Raw genomic sequence first — 19194 nt, forward strand, 5'->3', positions numbered from 1 at the left:
ATGACTGCGGTGGAGCTGCCGCCAAACTTTCACAGTTATGATCACATAAAGGGATGGTGCACATGGATCCAACGGTGCACACTGGGGCGGGGGGCGGGGCGGGCGCAAGGATGAATCATTCTTTTGCACTAAAGAGAACCCAAATCCTCTTTTCATTACATTCTTATCGTAGATATGCATAGATAGAAAAATATATCCTACATAACATACACTATGTGACCATGCATACCACGAATTACAACTATCTGTGCATCAAAATGAATATTTGATGGATGAAATCACAGAAACAAGCGGTTGTAGGCATCAGATGGTGCATGTCGTATAGGATATAATTTTTAGAAAATGAGAGAGTAGAGTTGTATTTGTCATAGAAAAAAAATTCTTATTATTTTTTATTAAACTTGGGAGAATTGATTATTTATAAAATATGCTATATAAGAGGAGATTCCACCTTCTTACCTATAAAATCACCTTTATAACAAATCATAATGTTATAATCTTATAAAACAGTATTTGGAGGAGAGCGAAATAGAAGCAAGTTATAATATAGAAGTATATTTGGCAATTCTTAGTTCCATGCATAAAAAGATTGGAAGAGGCCAATGAGATTCCCTTCATTTGTTGATGATTGTGAAGTGAGAGTTTTTAGCATTACTTTTGCCAGGACACATCCTTTTAAAATTTTTTTGCATGAATTTTAAAGCATCCAAAAAAAAAAAGAGTCTACATGTTGTGCATGTGAGAGAGGGAAGGAAGACTCCACTGGAAGTCTTCATGTTCTCCATTTCTCGCTAGGAAAAGGGGATGCTAAGGCTTCTAAAATTGGATTAAAAATCCTAAAAACCTATCTATAAAAGGGCTCTTCTCCTCTCTTGAATTGCATCATAAATTTCTCAAGAAACTACAATCGATTTCCAAGATTTTGATCGGTGTTTTTCTTTGGATTTCTATCAAAAAGGCTTGCCGAAATCGCTTTCCAGCCTTACCAGACTTTGGTAAAGAACCTAAGATCATCTTCTCTTCTTTTTTCCTGATTTTGTGGGCATGGTTTCTCACCAGATTGTCTCCAAATTTGGTCCAACATGCAGTCTGATTCAACATGAGCAGGATCTCCCATGTTCTTCTTTAATTTCCTCTGACGGCCAAGGTCGCTGTCGAGGTCATTGATCTTTTCTTTGATGTCGAGTGCCATTGGTTGTCACCGGTCCAAGTTCTTGCAGCCCTAGTTGGGAGAAGAGGGAAGGGGTTGATATTTGCTATTTTCAAAAAGAAGAAGAAGAAGATAAAAAGTGCTATCTCTTCTCTCTCTTTTTCCTCTTTTATTCTCTCTTTTCTCTCTAGGTGAGTTAAGGGATTCAAAAATAATAATACTAATAACAATAATTTCTCCTCTTTTCTCTCTCTTATCTTTCTCTCTACAAGTTCCTCTATCTAGTTTATCTCTCTACAATCTTTTCTCTCTTGAATCTTTTCTCTCTTTATGGATTTCTCTCTTTAGAGATTTTATGGACCAGTGGAGGGTCCAGATATTTAGATAAATTTGAATCAATTGGTTGACCTTAGGAGAAGTCTTAAACCTATAGTATTATGATTGTCTACCATGATTTTCTACTATCTATAATCATCTATGATTTTGTGTTTGATCTTAATTATGTAGAGGTGCAATTGTCTATGCAAAGTATTGAGCAGAATGCCTTTGACCTTAAGGTCGTGGATCGAGAGATTGATCAATTACTATGCTTGAGTTTAAACTCCGATAAAGAGTCCTAGACTGAAATCACGGCGATTTCATCGGTATTGATTTCTATCCTGATTTTTGTAGAATATCTATCATTGTCAATGCTTGTTTCGAACCTATTAAATTCTTACTTCATAATCTACTAATCGAGTCATCTAGATGGCCCACTCAGATTGCCAAGTATCATTACCTAAGTAGTTGTGTTCTTTCTCTTTCATAGTTTTCCACTGTAATGATGATCACTTTATGATTTCTTTGGATTATCGATTTCGATTGTATATAGATGAAGTCAATCAAATGAGAAGACATCGAGAAAGGAGATGTATGCTCTAATTCCTAAATCAAGATAAATTTTTAAATATTTATTTATAAATTAGTCATGTATTAGATAGAGTCGAGATTTTTGGGATTTACAGTAATTCAAAAATTAGAACTATAAAAATAGAAATCTAATAATAATCTATTATTTATAGTGCTAATGATTGATCAAGGATGTGTTGGGATTATATCATTGATTGAACATGCTATTCGTGGATTGATAAAATCTGTTCCAGAGTTTATTATCAACAGAGATAAGAATCTCCATATATGATTATCATATATATACTACTTGTACTATTAAACTTGTATCGCTGACTTTGTATCGTTAGATTCATGCTGATGGATTTGTCTTATTTGAGATACTATTATTTCTATATGATTTTTCGGTATGAGTATATTATATGTTGATTATATATATGTATCAGTGATTGATGATATAATTATATGCTTTTGATATGCTTATCTTAATCAAACTATAATTTGGAATTGATGTGCTGAAATTAATATATAATAATTGAATGAAAAAATATGGTTCGAACTAATTTCATCATATGGATAGCCGGTCAGAAGTTTGTGCCTGAGACAGCCTCCACAAGCTTATATGTATGAAAGTCAATTAGAAGTTTATACTTGGGACAGCCTCCATAGATTTATACCTGGGATAGTCGGCCAAAAGCTTATGCCTGAGACAGCCTCCAGAAGCTTATGCCTAGGATAATCTCTATGAGTTTATGTATTAAAATTTGATCAATCATGGATTGGGATATGATCTTAGTGAGTCTAAAGTCGAAAAGAAAAAAATTAAGAAATATGGAATTGTGATAAGAGGAACAGATGATAAGATATACAAAACTAATACTAAATAAATAATTTTACTTGTTGTTATATCATGATATATCTCTTTTGATACGATAGATATTTGATAAATGTTTATATGGATGTTTGAATTATTTTGGATATTTAATATGATATTTTATTATTTATTGCTATTTTTAAATTATATCATTATATTGATGTGGTTGTGCGGAGATTGTTGCTGGGTTGTAAATTTCACAACCCTCTTCTTTCTTTTCTTTTTGAGAGTCACAGGATACTTTATATTTGGTTCAGGTTCATATTTCAATTTGAAAGAATTGATTAGATAGAGCATCATTAATATCAATTGGATGACCTAAATTATATAATATTTGATATTTATTAATGTAAAATATTTGTTATGAATTGAGATTAATAATATTTATGGAATTTTAAGATTGTAATGAATTTTAAGGTCTTATATATTCTTTAGGATCTTGCTCTTGTTCTGAGAGTGTGCGGCCGTGGCGTGATCGATCCGGATATTGGGTTTAGGGTCTAACAACCTTTTGGATGGATATAAGAAAAAGGCATCTACCATCAAACACTAAATTCTTTGGAAAATAAAAAGATTAAATCTAGTTTTTCCCTTTTTATGGGTGAAAAATATAAATAGCTTTACAACAGCTTGAACTTATCTGTAAATAGAATCGTTGTCATCTTTTTTAGATGAATGGGTCAAAAAAAGGTTTCAAACCTGCTTTTTGCTATTCCCCTAAATTATATAGCTTTCCTTGTCTCGATCCATTTTTTCAATGTTAACTTGGGGACGTGAAAATGAGAGGCGCTACTTTGGTTAGTCGCATATGGAGGTCATCAAAAATAATAAGAAACATGTTCAAACTTTGGTTCGACAAGTGAAAATTTGGTAAAATCTTATGCAAAGACTATACATAAATTTTGAAAGAATAAATGTACCCGTACAAAGCAATTGATTTATTTTATTTGTTTTCCTACAAGCATGGATCTGAAAAGTCAAGAACATGAGAAGTTTGTAAATTATAAATCATAGAGTGGTTGGTGAATAACTAAACTACATTCTTCAAGAAATGCTTCAATAAAATGGGGAAAAGTTAAAATAAAGGACTGCTAAATATCATGTTCCTTTTTTGATTGATATAACACCTCGCAAAGTGAAAGGTTGAAATACTGACTTCAGCGGCAAGGAAATCTCCATCCAATATCATGAAGGGGTTCACGTAATATCTTTTGAGCAAAAGAACGATTCATCTTTTTTTGCGTGACTTCAACCATTGGATTGCGCAATGACTACTTTAAGATTTGTGTAGACTGATGAAAAAAAGTGCAGAGTATTTGAGATATATGTGAGACATGATCTAGTGGCTGATTTCATGAAAGAACATCAATTATTTTCGGGCACGAAAGATACAACACCAATAGAGCCACATTTCTTTAAATATAGCACGATAAATTTTTGGATGGCTTCGCTCATCGGTGACCAATATCTAGGTCCCACTATTTTGGTGAGACTATATTAGTCCATTTGGAAAATTGTACTTTTTATGGATGAAGAGAAAGTAGATGTCCCCATCCATCCACCTACTGATCTTTCCTTGAGTTATTGTCATCACTAGCTCATGGGAAGTATGCCAAAGTGATGATAGAAGGAAAGTTCGGATGGTGGATGATCCATTTTCCCATGTACCACCTCTTATAAAATGGCATTGTTCTAACCAAACAAGCGGTCCATGTTTGGATCAGACACTAAACCATCAATATATGCACATTGCAAATGCTAAGTAGCATCAATGTTGGCCACTTTAAACCCAATTTTTCTTCCATTGAACCTCTAGTTCTTTTATGCCTACATTAAAGAACGCACTATTTCTACCAAAAAAAAAAAAGGACGCACTATTCTTTTATGCATGTTACTAAAGTACACGTTGGTCCCTTTTTTTTCCTTGAGAGAGAGATGTGGGAACCCCTTTTCTGAAAAAAAATAAAATATAGAATTATTTTTTTTTTTTACTTTTTTCCTCTTTTCTTCGTCATTCTTCTTGTCAGTCGCAATGACAATGAATTGTCATGAAGTGAACAATAGAATATGGTTTTCTATGGCCATTTAGTGGCTCATTTTTTGGATCAAGTAATATGTGCTGGTTCTAATGGTGAAAATAGATAGGATAATATTTATTTAGATTTACTTTCATATTCAAATTTATCCAAATATGAATAGAAGTTGAAGCATTCGACTAATATTGTCTTTGTATCCATATCCATTAAAGAACAACAGATATGGATATGAATAGGCAATTATCCAATCCATATTTGAATATCTGATTCTATTTGTAATCCTAGTTAATTATGTAGAGTACTTGTAAATTTTTAATAGAAATATATAACCATATTGAGGTGCCATTAACTTAATTTATCGTACACTTAGTATATCTTTGATCTATGGTCACAAAATTTGATTATCTAGCTTATATTTATATTTATATCTATTTTTTCAATATTTCATTTACATCCGTATCCATTTAAATTAAATATGAATATAAATTTTTGTATCCGACTAATATCCGCATCTAAATTTATATTCGTCAAACAAAATATATGTGGATGTACTGATATTTGATCTATATTCGATCCGTTTTCAGCCCTAAGTGGTTCTCTCAAAAAAAAAAAAAACAAGTGCTAGCTGTGAAATATCAGATATCTACGGATCAGTGCAAATTCAAGGGAAGGGAAGAGAGCTTCAAGAACTTTATAACGGAGCAGAGGTCATTGTAGGCCAAGACCTTCCCTTTGATCTGTACAAATGCAACTGTGAATGATGTGTCGGGCTGGGAACGTAGAAAAGAATTCTAGATGCTTTTTGTTCTTGGAAGTCTGCAACGTGAAGGAAAAAAGAAGCCCATCATCAAATTTGTCAAGGTTTCGTAGAGGATCTTGACTTAAGAAGAGTCCAGTGATGGGCCAGCAATGCAAGGCGCAGCCATGAGGATAGCGTGGAAACAGCTGACACATTTTTCTTGATGATGAGGCATTCTAGTCAGAACTAGAATATTGTTCATTAATAATGTAGAATAGAAAGAACGGATCTCAAAGTATCTCCAATCCACCTTTTCAGCTAATTAAATGCAACAAAGTGCATAACAAATATCGTTACCAGATAAACAACAGTATTAATATGAGAATATGTGTGAACGTATGTTTAATCCCATATTGATTATTTACTGGAGAGATTATGGATAACTATACAGAACTTAGGAATCCAAATAATATCTTTCGGCTAATCTTTTTAGATAACATTCTAAGTTGTGGCAAATTATATCAGAGCAAGACTATGAGCTAATCGTGGCACATGTGATTGGATTTAAATGGATTATGCTTCCCGATTAGCACGTGTGATTGGATTTAAATGGATTATCCTTCCGACGATAGGAATGGCAAAATGTATAATAGTATGCCCCATCTTGAATATGATCCGATATAATCTTAATCAAAATCTTCTCTTTCAAAGTTACAATTATTTTATAATATTTGCATGATGAGTTCTTGACCCGCTCAAACGTAATCCAATCCATCTTATCTATCCGACCTGCACTATCACGGCTCGGCCCAAGATAGTTATGGGATGGATATGGGTAATGAAGATTTTAATTGCAGGATGGGTACAGGTATTGACCAACTTAACCTATATCTAATCCATTGCCATCTATAGGTGAGGATGTCAGGACTTAAATAGAAGAAGCATGTGACGATCTGTATTGGTATGTGTTTAATCTCACATTGATTTTTCATCGAAAAAATCTTGAGTACTTATATAGGACTTAGAAACCCAAATTACGACTTCCAACTAGCTTTTTCTAGATGAGGTCCTGGTTAGTGACATTAAAAAGAAAAATCAATGACTACAAATTACAATAATAACATTATATAAATGGTAACTCAAACAACCAATATGACAACAAATAACACAATCTTTGCTTCAAGCAAATAAAAATGCCACTGACTATATATGTAACATCTTAGGAGTATCTAAATTCTGCATTCCCTTAAATTGTTCATGGCTGCACCTTCATTTGACCTGCAATAGCAAACAAATTTCATGAACCTGAAAAGATAAATCTTCGAAACATTATTGAATGAAGATATGGATGTTTGCCGTTCAGCTCCTCACAATCGAGAGGTGGGTTAGAAATGAGACCCAACTGAAAAATATTTTGGAATTCAGCATACCATACTGTTGATGTCCGCATAATATCCATGATCCAAATCAGTATAAATTGCTAATGCACTTCGCAGGTCGTGCTTCTAGAGGCTTCATATTACCTGACAAAGGGGAAATATGTGAGAGTTGGTGGCTCTTAGAATGCGTCCTGAAATTGGTTTGCTTGAAAGAACCATTTCTCGTTGCTTGGATTGACAAGAGGATGGTCCATGCAAATGAGGGTGGATTTGGGTTAATTCAGTATCAAACCCAAGAATTGCTGGGCTTCTACTTCGTGAGTGAAGCATCTATGAAGTGAGAAACTGTGATGGCCTAGCCCGAACAAGAATTCCAGCCCACCAAAGCCCAAAAAAAAAAAAAAAAAAAAAAGAAAAAAACAGGGGAGAAGAATCCTCCTCTCGCCGGCTCCCAATCGGAGTCAGAAACAAGCTCCCTCCGGCTCTATTTAAGGAGGAGATCCCTCCTCTCTCCCTTCCACCAAAGACCTGGGATCCAGTCGGCGGCAATCATCGAAAAATCCTCACGGTGACTCGTACCTGTGCCGTCCAATTGTTCATCGGAAAAGTCTCGCCGGCGGCCAAGGTAAGCTTTCTTCCCCTTCCTCTCTTCTCCCCTTTCCTTTCCATACCTGTGTGCATGCTCGCCGGCGACTGGAGTCGCCGGATTTTATTGCGGAAGAATCTTTTTTTTTGCTATTTTTCCGTCGCCGGTGGTCACCGCTGACCATCGGTTTGATCTCCTCTTGCCGTCGGATCACCTCTCCTTCGGCCACCGACCATCCCCACGCCGGCTGCGCCGCCGGCCGGCCAACCAATGAGGAGATCAAAGATCCCCTGTTTCGGCCCAAAGGAAGCCCGGGAAGAAGAAAAGAAAAGAAGAAGAAGAAGGAAAAGAAAAGAAAAGAAAAAAAAAAGAAAAGAGAAAGAAAAAAAGAAAAAGGAAAAAGAAAAAGAAAAGAGAAAGGAAAAAAAGAAAAAGAAGAAGAAAAATAATATAATAATAATATAATAATAATAAATAGGATTTTCTTTTCTCTCTCTTCCGTGAAGAAAAAGAAAAAAAAAGAAAGAAAGAAAAGAAGAAAGAAAAAAAATAAAATTAATTAATTAATAAATAATGATATAAATAATAAAATAATAGAAAGAGAGTTTCTTTCTCTTCCCTCTCTTCCTTCAGCCTGAACTAGTATTTTCTCTCTCTAGAATTGGACTTTCTCTCTCCTAAGATTTTTAGAATTTTGATAAGAATGATGATGAATTTAAATGATTCTCGTGATGAATTTTTGATTTGTGATCGTCGGACGGTACATCGACATCCACTTTGATCAGATCAGATATTTTTAAATTTTATTTCTCATGATCTTATTGAATTGTCTACATGATAATTTCAGAATGATTTGATCCGATCGATCGGATTTGTTGAATCATATTGTCTGAAGAATTCAAGATGAGTTTTCTCTCTCTAGAATTTTTTCTCTCTAAAATATTCTCTCTTGATTGATTCTCTCTCTAAAAAAGGTTAGTGAATGAAGAAATTTTTTTTAATAGTCCTGATCTGATTCTAATGAAGAACTCTGATCCATGATTGTCAGACAGTGTACTGGCACCCACCTTAATCAGACCATGAATCTTTAGATTTGATTATCCATGATTTCGATCTAGCCATGACTTGATTTGATCATGTTGATTTCATCAATCGAGATATTGGACCAATCGTAATGTTGGATTGTGTCACCTGATCAATTCGAATTGTACCTCATGAATTCTCTCTCCTCTGATTTTCTCTCTCCACTTGGTTTTATAAAATCGATGAAGAAACCTCGGTCCTATCACTTCTTATCCGATTTGATCTGATAGTCAAACTTTGGATCGTTTAGGTCCTAATTAGATTTTGATTAGATAAAATTAGATGATCGGACCCAATCTAAAGCGTTGAAATATGGTATTCGTATTCTTTCTAATTATTGAAATTGATTCTGTATAAAATTGTGGATGTTTGATCATGGGATATCGCGATATGATCTACGAACAGAATTTTTGAAAGAAAATTTATAGAATTATGTGGATTTATTGGAATGCGTTCAAAGTAAGTAATGTTTTACTTCTTCTAGATTTATCGATAAATTATAATGATTTTTCTGACATGATTTGTGAAACGATGCATGAATTGGATGAATGGTATTTTGTTATGAAAATATCTTATTTGAAATATTATGATGAAGCATGATTGAACATATTGATTCCATGATGCATTATATTGATTGATTTCAATACTACATGATTATATATTTTCTTATCGAAATTAGAATATGAAACATGATTTATGAAGAATTATGATATAAGAAACAATAAGAATTGACAATCTGACTATGTAAAGGACCCTGCCAATGGAGGCATATACGTTGGCAATTGATTTATCCTGAGGGTTTACGTCGTCAGAGAGACCAGCGACAAACTGCTAGAGAGACCAGCGATTCCGAAGGACTTTGCTGCCAGATGATTCACAGCTCACCACAAGAAGATACGCGGTGTTATGACCCTGCCACAGGAAAAATGTGGTCATAGCTCATGGTTGACGAAAAGAATTGAAGAACAAAAGAAATTGAAATTTGAAAAGAAACTTGAATTTTTGAAAAAGAAATGAATTTGGCATGAATTATGTTGCATAATTGAAATTTATTTCGAATTGATGAACTCTATATGCTTATTTTCTATAAATGATTATTTACTTAAATACCTGATAAAATCTATTGAAAAGTGATCATTGCTTACTGGACTGTCTAGCTCATTACCTCTTATTTTACTATTTTTACAGATGTTGAGGAATTAAGATGATACCAGATATGTAGGGAAGAGTGATCAGAAGTAAAATCTCTATACTTTTATTTTCGGTTAAAAGTCTTATTGAATTTGATGTAAGGACTATGAATCATTGTTGAATTTATTGAGATATTAAAAAAAAAAAATTAGGTCGTTATATTTTGGATTTAAATTATTAACTAATTATTCACTATTGTTTTAGGATAGTATGATAAGATGCCTGGCATGCTTATGGGAAGAATTTTCTATGAGTATGCGGCGGTTGCCATGACCCTCGATTCACAATCTCGGATCGGAGGCGTGACAATTAAAGTGATATCAGAGCCAGGTGGATGAATTATGAAACATAGAATCGGATATAGAATTGGTGTAAGTGGATAGACACCAGGGACATTATAGTGTAGATCTTTGATGATTGTAGTAGGAGAAATATTTATAATTTTTGATTAAACATTGAGATTATGTATAAAAGGATCGTCAGAGATTATGACATATGGAGGTTGAAATATGATGGATAACCTATAGATCATGATATGATTAGTTAGATCTTGATTGAAAGTAATCACAAAAGGATTGACACAAAATTTTATTGTGCATTATGGTTATTAATTTGATCATTGGTTATTCAAGTGAATCGTAAGTTCAAATTCGATGTGAGAATAATACTATGATATTACTTCTAGTTGAGAAGTTGACTATTATTGACAAGATAAAGATTTGATGATAAAATATTATTCCAGGATGAATTAAGAAAGTCTCTTATGATGCTTGATTGGAATATTTATCGAAATTGAACTTGGTATGTGAATTATATATGAAGTGACATATTAGGATAAATACATATTTGAGGATATTGCAAAGAAGCTTATTTCTTATTGATGAAATTGATTTTGAGGTTGTAGAATATTCATCATACTGGAATCTTTAATCGTCATCCTTAGATCTAAATAATGGATCTGGACTACATGATGTGTGTGAAATTTCAATTTAAAGATTTCGTATCTAAGTTGATCAAGAGATTTTCTGATATTATTGTTGAGGTTGTTAATGAAAAATTGATATCTTTAGATTAAGATAAAAGATCTGATTTATATTTATTGCAGACTAAAGGATCCCTGTGAATTTATAATTTAGAAATTTTGGATTTAGAAATTGATATGAGTTCCTTTGCTTTTGTTAACGAGGTCCCTAATTGAATCTATTATTAAATGAAGATTTGATTTTTTTTTTGAAGCTTGTATGATTGTTATGAAAAGATATTTGATAGATATTGAAGATCTTGATGATAGAAATTTTAGAAAAAAAAATAATAATAATGATTTGAAATTCATATATGTAGCGAAAATTTAGTGCAGGGGCAAAATGGTAATTTTAATTTTTTTTCAAAATTACTATTTTACAGTGAAATTATTAATTAATCTCATTAATTAATACTAATTAACCCTACATTAGGATCTAAATATGATACACTAGCATGCATTTAAATTTGAAATTCAAATTTGAATCAGTAAACCTTTTACAGTACTGTGTTCAGAACACATCATCTTTTGTGGGTAGTCGATCACCATAATCTGATCATCGTCGGGGGGCTCTGATCGTCACGTCACAGCCACACAAATATCTGGCCTCTGCGGATCGTCCACACGAAGCTCCTGTCTGATCAGCTCCTCACGAATGCTAGTTCGTGATTTCATCCTTTTGATGGCAGATGTTGATCGAACTCCTTCGATCAATATGTGATGACTCTTTGAATACTTCAAATTATTTGCACGGTTGCTTGAGAGGCTGATGGATCTCTCCCTGAAATTTGGTGGACTCACGACACTCGTGGCACACCAATCTCACTTCCCAAACCCTAGGTAGAAACCCTAGGGTACACACTAGAAACCCTGCGCTCAATTTTCTTTCTTTTCTTTCTTTTTCTCTCGGAAGGTTTTGGACCTTCACCTTACGCACAAACTTTTCTCATGCCCCAAAGTTTCTCTCCTAAAATTTCTACGCACGTCCCACCTTTCTCCTCTTTTTAAAACAACGTCGAACGTGTCTTATCCGCGTGAGAGGATAAAGATAAGTGGTTGCACATTTGAATTCAAATCAAATTTGAATTCAAATGCAAAACCAACTCATCCCTATCCACTTGTGCGTGAGAAGAGAAAGGACGTGAGTTAATTTGTGCATGGAGAGTTTACACGAGAAACATTTTCTCGTGTAAAATATAGGGCGCACAAGATAAGACCATGGCGCATGGATTAGTTGGTTGCTCATTCAAATTCAAACTTTCTTTTGAATTTGAATGGCCAACCAACTTATTTTTATCCATATATTTGGCACACAAGGGTGGGCGTGGGATGGCTTCTGCGTGGAGAAAATTCACGAGAAGTTGCTTCTCGTGAATTTAAATATGCACAGAAGAAGTGAGGTGGCGCAGGGAGAAAAGTCAAGGTGGTTTGAACCTAATTGAGCCAACCTAATCTAAATAGGTTAAGCATAATTAGAATAAATTAAATCCAACTTAATTAGGCTTAATTAGGCTCAATAAAATCCTAATCAAATCAAAAATTAACTAAACCTAACCCCTGATCAAATCAGGGACTAAACCACCTTAGCGATTAGGTCAATATTTAACCTAATCGGGTCAATCCAAACTGAATCCAATTCAATTGGACTTGATCCAAAAATAATTACTCAATCAAATTGAGTTAATTAGTCCCATAGATGCACATGGGTTGACCAACCAAAGTTGGGCTCGTGTGTAGTCTGTGTGGATTCTAGTACCCATTAAGGAATTAAAGTAATTCTTTGAATTGGAGGATGAGGCTACCAGTTCATAAAAATATTGAAAAAAACTTTAGACTAAAGTCCAAGTCTTTAGTATTAATTTATGTACTAATAGAGGTCTCGTTTTTCTTTATGCAGCTATGGCCACTACCCTGTCGCTCCGGTCATTATTAGATAATGACAAGCTCATGGGACCTAATTTCGATAGCTGGTATCGAAAATTGAAAATCGTCCTTGAGCATGAGCGGATCCTTTATGTAGTAACGGATCCAGCACCTGAGGAGTCAGCTCCGAACACTAGTAAGGCGATCCGAGACACTTACTTGAAGTGGCTCAATGACCGCACCACTGTTCGATGTATTATGCTGGCAGCAATGAATGACGAGTTCAGCCGAAGGTTTGAGAACGCCCAGCCACAGGAGATGCTTCAAATGTTGAACGACTCCTTTGGCACGCCTGACAACGTTGAAAGGCACAAAACTAGTTGTGCCATTTTCAATGCTCGGATGAGGGATGGAGCCTCAGTCACTGATCATGTACTGTACATGATTGAGATGATTGAGCGCCTAAGCAAATTGGGCTTTCCTCTGCACGAGCAGCTCGGTAAGGATGCGATCCTTAATTCCTTGCCCAAGTCCTTCCTCCCACTCCTTACTCATTTTCGAATGACAAAGCCTGCAGTAAACTACCACGGATTGTTGGGGTTGCTGCAGAACGTTGAAAAGGATCACCAACTCCATAAGGAGTCGGTGAATATAGTGGAAAAATAAGAAGGTGCAATCTCATGCTGGGACAGTAGCACAGGGTCAGACCAAGAAGCGCAAGCACGACCAGAGCTAGGCGGAGTGCTTCTTTTGCAAGAAGCAGGGGCATTGGAAGAGGAACTGTCCTCAATACATTGCCTCCCTGGACCCGAACAAGCCAAAGAAGAAGCAAGGTAATTATATGATAACTCCTTGCAACTTTTCGATTTGTGATACTACTGCCTGGGTATTGGATACCGGAAGCCCTTATCATATTTGTAATTCGATGCAGGGTCTGCAGGTCAGTAGGAGATTTGATGAAGGCGAGAGGTTCCTGAACGTTGGAGATGGAAGCAAAGTTCCAGTTCTAGCTTTAGGAATCATGAGTCTTGTAATCAATTCTCGTAATGTAATTCTGAGTGAATGTCACTATTATCCAAGTTTTTTATTAAATATTATTTCTGTAGGCCTTTTGGCCATGTACGGTTATGATTTTTTAATAAAAAAAAATATTTGCAATATCATTTTGAATGGTGTTACAATATTTGTTGGATAATTAAATAATAGAATTTACTTACTATTACAGCCTGTTAATGTGGTTCAAAACTTCGGTAAACGCTCTAGAATAGATAATGTGTCAGAAGTCTACCTTTGGCACTATAGGCTAGGTCATATCAATAAGAACAGGATAAACAGGTTGGCTCAAGAAGGAATTCTTGAAGTTAGTGATTGTGAATCACTTCCAACCTGTGAGTCCTGTCTTCTTGGAAAGATGACCAAGTCACCTTTTACTGAAAAAGGTGAGCGAGCCAGTAAACTCTTAGGTCTGGTACATTCTGATGTATGTGGACCAATGAGCTCAAGTGCAAGAGGTGGATTTTTCTACTTCATAACCTTCACAGATGACCTATCTAGGTATGGGTATGTCTATTTAATGAACCATAAGTCGAAATCATTTGAAATGTTCAAACTATTCCAAAATGAGGTAGAAAAACAAACTGAGAAGTGTATTAAAACTCTTCGATCTGATCGAGAAGGTGAATACCTTTCCAATGAGTTTCTGACGTATCTAGGGGAGAATGGGTTCTCTCTTAATGGACTCCTCCTGGAACACCACAGCATAATGGTGTGTCTGAAAGGAGGAATCGGACCCTGTTAGACATGGTTCGATCCATGATGGGTTTGCTGGTCTGCCGATCTTCCTCTGGGGATATGCGCTCGAATCGGCTTGTTACCTTCTAAATAGAGTCCGAGTAAATCTGTAGCCAAAACGCCATATGAGATATGGATAGGACGTAAGCCAGTACTCTCGCACCTTAGGGTTTGGGGGTGTCCGACTTATGTTAAACGTTTAATTACAGACAAGTTTGGACCTAGGTCTGACAAGTATAATTTTATAGGGTACCCAAAAGAGACCAAAGGGTATTATTTCTACCTTGCTGATGAGCAAAAGGTGTTTGTCAGCCTTAAGGTAATTTTTTTAGAAAAGGAGTTCCTTAGTGAAAAAATTGTTGCCTCTTAGATCGAACTTGACGAAGTTCGACAAGTAGAAAAATCGACACATATTACTGAACCTGAACCGGATTTGATTAGATCAGATCTGGAGCCCATTGATTATGCACCCTTAAGGCGGTCTGGTAGAGTACCACATCAACCGGACAGATACTATGGTTTCTTGGTCCGGGATGGTGATCCTGTCGAACTTGATGAAAATGATGAGGATCCGATCACCTACATGGATGCAATGCAGAGACCTGACTCTGAGAAATGGCTAGAGGCCATGAAATCCGAAATGGAGTCCATGAAGGTCAACGATGTGTGGACATTGGTTGACCCACCCGAAGGAGTAAAACCCATAGGGTGTAAGTGGGTCTTCAAAAGGAAGAGGAGCGCAGACGGAAAGGTGGAGACCTATAAAGCCCGTCTGGTTGCCAAGGGATATCGTCAACATTATGGTATAGACTATGACGAGACGTTTTCTCCTATGGCAATGCTCAAATCCATTCGGATTATGCTTGCGATAGCTGTCCATCTGGACTATAAAATCTGGCAGATGGATGTGAAGACAGCTTTCCTAAATGGAGAGCTGGACGAAGAGGTGTATATGATACAACCTGAAAGGTTCACATCCACAGATGAGTCTAAGGTGTGCAAGCTACAGAGGTCCATTTATGGACTTAAGCAGGCATCTCGGAGTTGGAACATACGTTTTGATAGGATGATCAAAACGTATGGCTTCGTTAAGAACGGAGAAGAGCCCTGCATTTATAAGTGGGCTAATGGTCCAGTAGTAGTATTTCTGGTATTGTATGTGGATGATATCGTATGGGTAGGATTCCATATGCTTCGGCAGTGGGATCTATCATGTACGCCATGACATGTACACGATCAGATGTGGCATACTCACTAGGGGTAGTGAGTAGATACCAATCTGATCCAGGAGAGAATCACTGGAAGATTGTTAAAACCATCTTGAAGTATTTAAGAAATACTAAGGACCAGTGGCTTATATATGGTGAATCGGACTTGAGACTTATAGGGTTTACAGACTCTAGTTTTCAGTCTGATCGCGATGATAGCAAGAGTGTGTCAGGATTTATTTTTACCCTTAATGGTGGGGCTGTCTGCTGGAAGAGTTCCAAGCAGCACACTGTGGCTGATTCAGTATGCGAGGCAGAGTATATTGCTGCATCAGATGCTGCCAAAGAAGCGGTGTGGCTGAGAAAATTCATCACCGAGCTCGGAGTAGCACCCTCCCTTGTTGGTCCAGTTCTGCTCTACTGCGACAGCTCTGAAGCCATTGCTCAGGTGAAGGAACCAAAGGCACACCAGCTCACGAAGCATATTCTGCGCCGCTACCATCTCATCCGAGAGATCGTGGATCGAGGTGATGTCGACTTTCAGAAGATCGACGGGAAGGAGAACCTGGCCGACCCATTCACTAAAGCCATTGCGGTGAAGGAGTTCAATGACTACAAGTCGAAGATGGGTATTAGATACTGCACCGATAGGCTTTAGGCCAAGTGGGAGATTGTTGGGAATAGTGTCCCAAAGCCAATCGTCAGCCTGTTGATGGTTGTGCTCCTTTTGTATTAGTACATGAATTATAAATAAATAAAAGTTATTTTGATATTTTTTCATCACAGGCCTCCACTGAAAAGATCTGGTTAGATCCAACCATTAACATGACTTAATTTATTGAATCGGACCAATAAATGATCAGGCCCGACTTTGGCCGGCCAACCTAACCACCATCAGAAAGACTCAATCAAATTATCATATTATGAATAATAATTCCATTAGCCAATGAGCACCAGGCCTTTGGGCCTCCAATGATCATTGAACTAATGGAGTCATTATCACTCACTTAATGGGAGGCTATGACTTAGTTATCATTATAACTTAATCATTTTAGGGACCTAATAATTTTGAAGATTTTATTAAAGAATAGTAGAGAAGAAATCATCCAGCCAATTTCAATCCTCCCACTGACTTCACCAAGTCAGATTAAAAAAGAATTTAATTAAAGCTAGCATTAGGAGCACCTAAATCAGTCACACTGATTTACCTAATGACATGGGTGAGCTCTAATCACCAAGTGATCTAATCAAAATCTAACTTACCAGATTGGCCAGGTAAGTGAGATCAGTGGTGGGGATTTGCCATTAACTCGTCAATGATCGAATCAATGCAAGTAGCTCCCGCTTAAGAACCACTGGTCAAAACTGCCGAACTTACCTTAGACACCAACCGGTTCATTAGTTTTAATTTTGATCAACTTAGTAAATAGGGCTCCACCGCGTAGCCATGAATTAAGTCCATCTTGGTCTAGTTAAAGACATGGACCCATTCAACTACAACTATTGAAGTTGAGTCTAGAGTATCCTTGACCTAATCTAATTCAACTTTTGATTAGATTTGACCAATTACTCCATTTAGTCTATTTTTTAAGCTAACCTTAGGTCTAACCCAATTATGGACCTAATTCATCTAACCCATTGACCCACAAGTTTATGCAATTGTCTTAGGTCTTAATTCACAATTCTAGACCTACTAGACAATACTTAATTCTTTTAATTAAGTACTTGGACTGATGGGTCAGGGTTTGGTATTTTGAAAATAATTTTCAAATTTTGAAAGATTTTATTTTTTGTTCACCAAATGTGTTGACTCATTTCACAAACGGGTCAGCACAATTTATAAACAGCAATCCTATTGCTCATTTCATAACAGAAAATAACTCAAAATAAATCATAATTTTTTTTTTAGATCTAATCTAATATATTCATGATAAATTTCTTAATTAAGTCCTTTCGCTGCTTCATCGGTATGGGATATAATTGCATCGGCACCCCTACCACCATAGGAGACCCCATCAAATGGGAAGAGAGGGCCTTTAAACCCTACTTTTCTCCTATGACCGAACGGCCATGGCAACCAACCCAATTAGATTACTTGCTACTTGGATCAAGTATATCTAAATATACCAATTTCAAAATTTAAATTTTAAATTTCAAATTTCAAATTTCAAATTTTAAATTTCAAATTTGAGATTTCAACCAAATTTTAAATTTTGAATTTCCAATCTTTGAATTTTAAATTTTGAATTTTGAATTTTAAATTTTAAATTTCAAATTTTGAATTTCAAATTTTAAATTTCAAATTTGAGATTTCAACCAAATTTCAAATTTCAAATTTTGAATTTTAAATTTGAAACTTCTAACAAATTTTAAATTTTAAATTTTAAATTTTAATTTTTTTTTTTTGAATTTTAAATTTTGAATTTTAAATTTAAACTTATAGATTACACCTTAATCTACGCATGCATATATATATCATATTCTAGAACCATGCTCTGATACCATTTGTAGCGAAAATTTAGTGCAGGGGCAAAATGATAATTTTAAATTTTTTTCAAAATTACTATTTTACAGTAGAATTATTAATTAATCTCATTAATTAATACTAATTAACTCTACACTAGGATCTAAATATGATACAATAGCATGCATTTAAATTTGAAATTCAAATTTGAATCAGTAAACCTTTTACAGTACTGTATTCAGAACACATCATCTTTTGCGGGTAGTCGATCACCGCAATCTGATCACCATCGGGGGGCTCTGATCATCACGTCACAGCTACACAAATATCTAACCTCTGCAGATCATCCACATGAAGCTCCCGTCGGATCAGCTCCTCACGAATGCTAGTTCGTGATTTCACCCTTTTGATGGCAAATGTTGATCAAACTCCTTCGATCAATGTGTGCTGACTCTTCGAATGCTTCAGATCATTTGCACGGTTGCTTGAGAGGCTGATGGATCTCTTCCTAAAATTTGGTGGACTCACGACACTCGTGGCACACCAATCTCACTTCCCAAACCCTAGGTAGAAACCCTAGGGTACACACTAGAAACCCTGCGCTCAATTTTCTTTTTTTTCTTTCTTTTTCTCTCGGAAGGTTTTGGACCTTCACCTTGCACACAAACTTTTCTCGTGCCCCAAAGTTTCTCTCCTAAAATTTCTACGCACGTCCCACCTTTCTCCTCTTTTTAAAACAACGTCGAACGTGTCTTATCCGCGTGAGAGGATAAAGATAAGTGGTTGCACATTTGAATTCAAATCAAATTTGAATTCAAATGCAAAACCAACTCATCCCTATCCACTTGTGCATGAGAAGAGAAGGGGCATGAGTTAATTTGTGCATGGAGAGTTTACACGAGAAATATTTTTTCGTGTAAA

General features: G+C 35.7%; 1 pseudogene; it reads right to left on the reverse strand.

The window, feature by feature from the left end:
* Window positions 1–6942: 6942 nt before the first annotated feature.
* Window positions 6943–19194, reverse strand: part of LOC105060134 (transcription factor bHLH74-like) — a 37734-nt pseudogene continuing 25482 nt past the window's right edge.

This window comes from Elaeis guineensis, chromosome 6 (assembly GCF_000442705.2).
Source record: "Elaeis guineensis isolate ETL-2024a chromosome 6, EG11, whole genome shotgun sequence".
NCBI classification, from domain to species: Eukaryota; Viridiplantae; Streptophyta; class Magnoliopsida; order Arecales; family Arecaceae; genus Elaeis; species Elaeis guineensis.